Source organism: Chrysoperla carnea, chromosome 5 (genome assembly GCF_905475395.1).
Source record: "Chrysoperla carnea chromosome 5, inChrCarn1.1, whole genome shotgun sequence".
NCBI classification, from domain to species: Eukaryota; Metazoa; Arthropoda; class Insecta; order Neuroptera; family Chrysopidae; genus Chrysoperla; species Chrysoperla carnea.
In genome coordinates this window covers 15,491,940-15,498,840 of record NC_058341.1, presented here as the reverse complement: position 1 = coordinate 15,498,840, position 6,901 = coordinate 15,491,940, and the positions used below count along the sequence as shown (strand labels likewise).

The window sequence follows — 6,901 nt, the reverse complement described above, 5'->3', positions numbered from 1 at the left end:
TTTATGAAGTTTTTGTATACAGAATGCTAACACAATTCTTCGAATTTTAAGACTCACGTTTAAGCTTAAAGGAAAAATTGAATCTAAATAATACACTCAAGTTGCGAAGTATAAACACTTCCTCTTCCTTTCTAGAAAAAATAGACCTATTATAAATAGTATCCTAATAGATTTGGTTAATTAACTGCATAATCATATTTTATATTTTTCCAGATATTCAACGCTATAACAAAAATAGTATAATAACTGTCATCATAAATCGTCAAATCATTTGCATGGGGAGGTTTTATACACGGTGGTAAGTTTATTAAAATATTATAACTAGAGATGTCTTTTGTTAATTAGTATCATAATTTTATCGTATAGACCTTTTGTATTGTACATTGTATTATTTAGTTTTACATTGGTGACAGAAAATAAATTAACCATGCAAAGAAAAAAAAAAACATAAAAATTATTAGGTTAGGTCTAAATGGCACAATAACATCAACTTAAAAGGTCATTAAAGGTTTATTAGTAAAATATTGTTGTGTTTTGCTGTTCCAGGACTGTATTTCTGAAAATTGCATACACTCATACATTTTAACGCTTGCCAGTTATGACTTTTATGGTGACAAAATGTTATATTCTAATAGTTGTGAACAAAAGTAGTGAAATTCGCGTAAATTGTGGAAAATCACTTACTACTGTAAGGCTAATCATTTTTTCGAGAATTGAATTGAAAAATTTCAATGATTGTTAAATTCATACGATAAAGTTAATAGGAACGTGTCAATAACCGTAATAAGGAGCTTGGAGTGCCGTCGATTAAACTGTTAAAGATTCGATCCTGTTTTTCTGAAAAGGCTACAACTTCATGCTACAGCATCCTAATAACTATATAAAAATAGAACGTATTTTTATTATAAGACAATAATATAATATTTAAAGACATTTAATATTTGCAACGAGGCTCATTTTTATGAAAATTTAAGAAAAACTTCAAACATATAATCGAAATAAATGACCGATATATAAAACTATAAGAAAGAAAAAGTATATATACTATATGAGTAGTAAAACGCTTGCAAAATACCGAGCAATAATAGTAAAGATATTAATAATATCCATTCAATTGAATATTGGTCCCCATTGTGTATTTTAACTGAACGTTAGCGTAGCACACAAATATATATATAACTTTGTAGCAGTATAGTATATAGTGCTACGAACTAATATCATACGTTGCTGTTGTAGTGAAGAAGAACGAAACGCTTTGCTAAAGATAACTTCAACTAGAGAGTAATCGTTGTAAACATTGATATAACATTAAATTGTTCCGTTGTGTCTAGAAAACTATATAGAGTTGGCATTGTTGTACTACAGCATATAGCGAGTGTATACATATAAGGTTTAAGAAGGTTGAAAGAAGTTACTTGTACAACGTAATTTATTTTAAAAATATACTCAACAAAAATACGAAAGGAAAATTGTTTAACAGAAAAAACAAAAAAAAAAACATGCGGTGCAATTTTTGGGGTCTAACTATTCTCAATTATAGATAGATATGGTGGGAGCGCAAATAAATGCATTTGCATAGCCAAATGTAATGTAGTATATTATTTATCTGCGTTTCCACCATTTATTCCATAAAAAAATTTTGTAGTGTACCAAATTGTGAATCTAAGCCATCCTTGCATCCACTTGAACATACATTAAAAAATTCATCAAGATTGATTTATCCGTTTAGCAGGAGTTCAATTTCAAACACACGCGACGAAGGTGACGGTGACGTTGACGCGGGTTCCATGATGTTTGTTCACCCAAAAAGTGTTCAGCGTATCAAAAGAAATTTCTACTTCAAAAATCATCATATGAAGAACCGTGATAGCTCATTTGAAAACTTTCTAATTTCTAGATTTGGAATCTATGGGATTTTAACGCTTAGATGTCAGTGCCACGACGTGCTTGTTATACTCTTGCTTGTTGATTTTTCTCTTGATTGAAAAGACAAAAGATACCTACTTCATTTTATATTTTAATGTGCTGTGCCATTTTTGCTATCCCAGTCTTTTATAATTGTGATAGCTTTTCTAGTTTTTTTATACAAATTTTTTGTTTAATGTTCTTAAGTAAAATCGCTAGATCTATTTTCGACAACCCGGATATCTACTTTTACTAACCAGCGTTTTATGAAATGTTCTTCTGAAACAATTGACCCAAAGTATATAGGCAAATTTGCTTGAATGGCATTCTTAAAAAAAGGTGGTCAGTTTCATATACATAATCCAGATATATTTACCCAATTCTCAAGATCGTTTCAAAAACCATTCAAATTTAAATGACTTGATTTTGAAACCATTAAAGCAATAGGTAAAAATGATTAGAATGTCAAGTTTGTTATTCTCAAGCACATAAAACTATTCTTGAAACTTTTGTTTCATTTTTTCTTCGTAAATGATATTAAATTTATTCTTTCTTTAAGTTTACTCCTACAACTGTTACTATATTCTCTCTAGTTAGTTTTCCTTGGTGATCGACTAGGAGGATAGAGTATTAGCGTGAGCGTTCCTCATCTTTTGTACGTACTATCGCTATGTATATGATCATCAGCTATCTCCCCGAACGCGAGTCATATACTTTACAACTAGTTTTTCTATTATATGATAAAAAAGAAATAAGAAGAAATAATTTACAATATTTTGTTGTAAGTTTATTATAAATTTTATTGTGTGCAGTACCAACCAACGGTGTTGCTAAGGCAATTTTAGTTTAGGGTGTTTTTTTGTTTTTATTAAATGAAAGAAATCTACTGCATTCATCCTGAAAATTAAAATAATTTTTCGTTTAATATGTTAATGTTTTTTTTATTCCTCAAGTCGTTTTTATTTTGGATCAATCTTAGTTTCTTGAAATATATTGCTATCTCAGAAGTCATTTACCCGAATGCAAGAAACCGAGAAAATGATTGTCCATTCGCATTCATTTTCAAGTAAAATAAGTCATTTATTTATTATAAGCCAGTCTTATTCTACTTTAAAATCGCAAAACGCGATGTGCTTTTTTGGTATGTTCTTTGCACCCTTTAGGGGAATGTGGAACATCGTTTGAATCCCCTAAGGGGTCCAAATAACATACAAAAAATGGTTTTTTAAAAGACTTTTTTTTAATAGTTTTCGCTAGCTGAGCTACCATATTTTCATTCTTTTAGAGTTAATGGACACCAAAGTTTGGCACCAAACTGCCTCCTCACGAGAAAACAATGATGTTTCCTTTGATGATACAAAAGTTGTTTATTTTTTTATAAGAAATATTTTTACAGTTAAACTTTTGATCCACCTGTAACGGTTTAACATAAGCAAAACTCCAAATTTTAACATTTCTGAAAATCATGTTAATATTTCAAAAATAATATCTCGAAAGCTATTAGACATAGGGAGCTGTGGGTTGGCTTCCAATTTTTTGGATAGATATTTGAAAAAGTTTAAGGGGGATAACAAATATACTTTGCTAATGTGATACTGAATATTAATTCCCGTTTGTAAGAATTCAGAGTGATTGCCACTAGAAATTTGATTCTTATAATCGTTTCGATATAAATATCATTCTTTTACTCATTAAGAAAGTTATTGATAATCTCTAAGCGTCATGTCCCTCATGTCTTGCTTTACATTTTTTTGAAGAGTATGTCTAAACACAAAAAAAAAATGTTTATTATATAATGAAAGATTTTTATCCTAATTTATTTGAAAAAAAAAAAAAAACTGTTGTGAACAGTTTTAGGACTGACTTTACATAGATAACAATAATATCTATCTATGACCCTTTTGTAAATTGTATTTGGGAAAGTCTTCTACCCCCTAGAGAATTTTGAAAGAAAGAAATTTTGTAGGTTAACAAAGCTAGACACATTTTTCTTATACTCTGTAGTGGGTTTGGATAAATGAATTTTTATTGCCAGCCTCAAATAATAATCTAAAATACATATTTTCAATCGATTTAGTAGCTTTTGGGATCCTGTTATAATCAAGTAACATTTTCTAGGAATTTTAGTTTGAAAATGTATTTGGGAAATACTAAAAAAAATTATGTAATTTAAATGAATTTTTTGATGTAATTTTATTATAAAAAAATGTAATAAAAAATTTCGATTTAAAAACGATAAACATATCAAAAAATATTTGCAATTAATAACAATCGTAATTGTAAAAATTAAAATTTTTAAATAAACAGAAAATTAATATTTTTGATTGAAAATTAAAATACACTGGAAGGTAATAAGACTGGAATACTAAATAATTAAAAAAGTTTTTAGCATGACAGTGATGATTGGGAGAATTAAACCGTGATATGGTGATTTGAAAATTGAAAAACAAGTTTTTTTTTATATGTTTTCCATGTTTTCCAAAATATTTTCTCATTGAAGCAAATTCAGATTTATTTTTCAGTTCTATCCGAGACTCAACCCAAAGGATAAGTATCCAAATGTGTCACTACCGAACGTTTAAATGAACAAAATAATTCCGTGAGAACGTATCGATAATTTTGGACAACATTTTCTTTTAAAAATCTTTGGTAAAAGGAGTCAATGTTACCGATTTTAATGAAGGTATCTCCATTTTAACAATACTGTAATCCATTTTCTTTGCTTTCCTTTCTATTAAGCTTCATATTAATTTTTATTTGGCTGATTCAATTTGTTTGTCCATTGGTATAATCCTGAATGCATTATTATAATTTATAATTTCTACACCATATTTTAATGGCATCGACTGATTACAAATATTTGAAATATTTTTAATTACAAAAAAAGCATCTATATATTAAATAATAGTATTTTATGACGGAATATGGAAAATTGAATCAAAACATGATTATGCAATTTTTATACGTAAATATCCACAAAATTGTCCATGACGACAAAAAGTCAATGATGCTTACGAGCTTACGAAGATTGTCAAGGATTCTTATAGCCATTAGATATATGTCATTTTTGACATAAAATAGTCATATAAGCCATCAAAGAGGTTTTTTATGAATATGAACACCTATAACAGATCTAAATTCAAAATCGATAAAGTAATAGATATAATCGCTGTGCTTGAAACTTTAACCATTCTTATCTGGAAAACTATTTTTCTTAATAAATTTTTTTTCACCATTGAATAGTTAAGAGGAATCTTAAAAAAATTATAATATTTCACACCAATCAAAGAATGATTTCACGGCAATAAAAAAATTTGTATAGAACAGCCTTAATATGCCATTCATTGATTAGAATATTAACATATAGACCTCAATACGAGTATTAAAACAAATTTAATTAATAAAATATTTTATTTAGTAAAACTATTTTTACTAAATAACAAATTTTCCATATTGGTTTTAATATAAATATGTTGTTGTAGGTGTGTGGCCATATGTTGATGCTTGACATGGGAGAGTGTTGTACCTGAAATCATAATTTTTTTTAAAATAAAGCATGAAAATAGCCTCATCTAAAAAGCACTATTATTTCTAGAGTTTGTACTGAGAATTTCGAAATACTAAGCAGTTATTATTAAAAACCATGTTTTTATTGTCTATGGTATAAGGTCATAGTAATATAATGGACTCTTTGGCATGAAATTTTACAGTCCATTCTAGGTCAGTAACATGGGATATACCCTTTATGCATTATATCCATTCTGTTCTTTAAGTATCCATCGGTTAAGATCATCTATCGGGATCAAATGCTTATTTACTCAATAGTATGCGAGCCTATGACGAAGGTAGAAGTAATTGTAAGATTTATTGAGAAAGGACGTTGTTTTAATCTATTTAATACTGAAATAGAGCATAACAAAATACTCAAAAATCTACTTTTTAATAATTTAACAACTCAAGTAAAAGTTTTTACTTGTTGTATTATTCGATTTAAACCCTAAGAAGCGCCACAAAAAAACCATACTTTAAACAAGCCAGTTGCTTTTTTCATTGAATATGAAGGCAAAAGATACCAACTTTATTATACATTGTGTTGAACTTTTTATATGTATCTATGGGCGTTGCAGACTATAGTTCTTTTTCTATCGCTAGATAGATTCTTTCTTAGTATTAAAATCCCATAAATGCTCATTTCTTATTTAATCGTACTTAAAAATAAAAGCACACGAACCACCACTCTCTCGATTGCTTCCCTTTTGCTTGATTAGTGAACTAAAGCTTGATCGAATGTACAATAGAATCAAGGTACAACTGTTGATCCTATATGAAGTACACTCGTCAAACTAGTGTTTTTAATATATTTCATCTTTGTCTCACATCTATGTAGGTAGATCTATGTAGGTAGGTAATGTTTACGTGTATTATTATTTGTTTGTATACAAACAAATTAACACAAGCCCGCACAATCTAGTTCCATATAGTTCCATAGTTTCATCCACCTCCACCATTCATTCATTCATTGGAGTCACAGGTGTTGGTGTATGTATGTGGCTGACAAACCATAAATATAATTCATTGGTACAAACAAAACCATTTATTATGTACGGGAAAACATTGTATATAGCATATACTATTTATATGGGGTGTTTGCAGCAATTCAAATCAACTCGTTAGGTTAAGTTAGATAAAATTAGAGTGGTGATCGAGGGTGAGACACACTTAGGCCATATGGTCCATTGTGATACCGAAAAAGGGACCATTACCCCATGAAACCGGCCACTACTCCATGAACCATTTGGAGCTGTTTAATAACACCAGGAGTGCTTTGACGTCAACGGACTTGAGGTTAGGGAGATGGTCATAAAATGCTGGCTCAAGTGAGTCTTTCTGCTTGCGGCAAGAGCTGGGCAGGGAGAAGGAAGATACACTGTCAAGCCCAGGTATCCAGCGTGCGCGCTACCTAGCCACTATCCTGTAGAAGCCGTATCCATTTTAC

General features: G+C 29.4%; 1 protein-coding gene across 1 annotated transcript in view; it reads left to right on the top strand.

Moving 5' to 3' along the window:
* Positions 1 to 219: 219 nt before the first annotated feature.
* Positions 220 to 6,901, top strand: part of LOC123300552 (lachesin-like) — a 260,969-nt gene continuing 254,287 nt past the window's right edge. The window contains exon 1 of the mRNA XM_044883137.1: positions 220 to 298. The gene's annotated coding sequence lies outside the window, so the exon portion shown is untranslated. The remainder of the gene's footprint in view (positions 299 to 6,901) is intronic.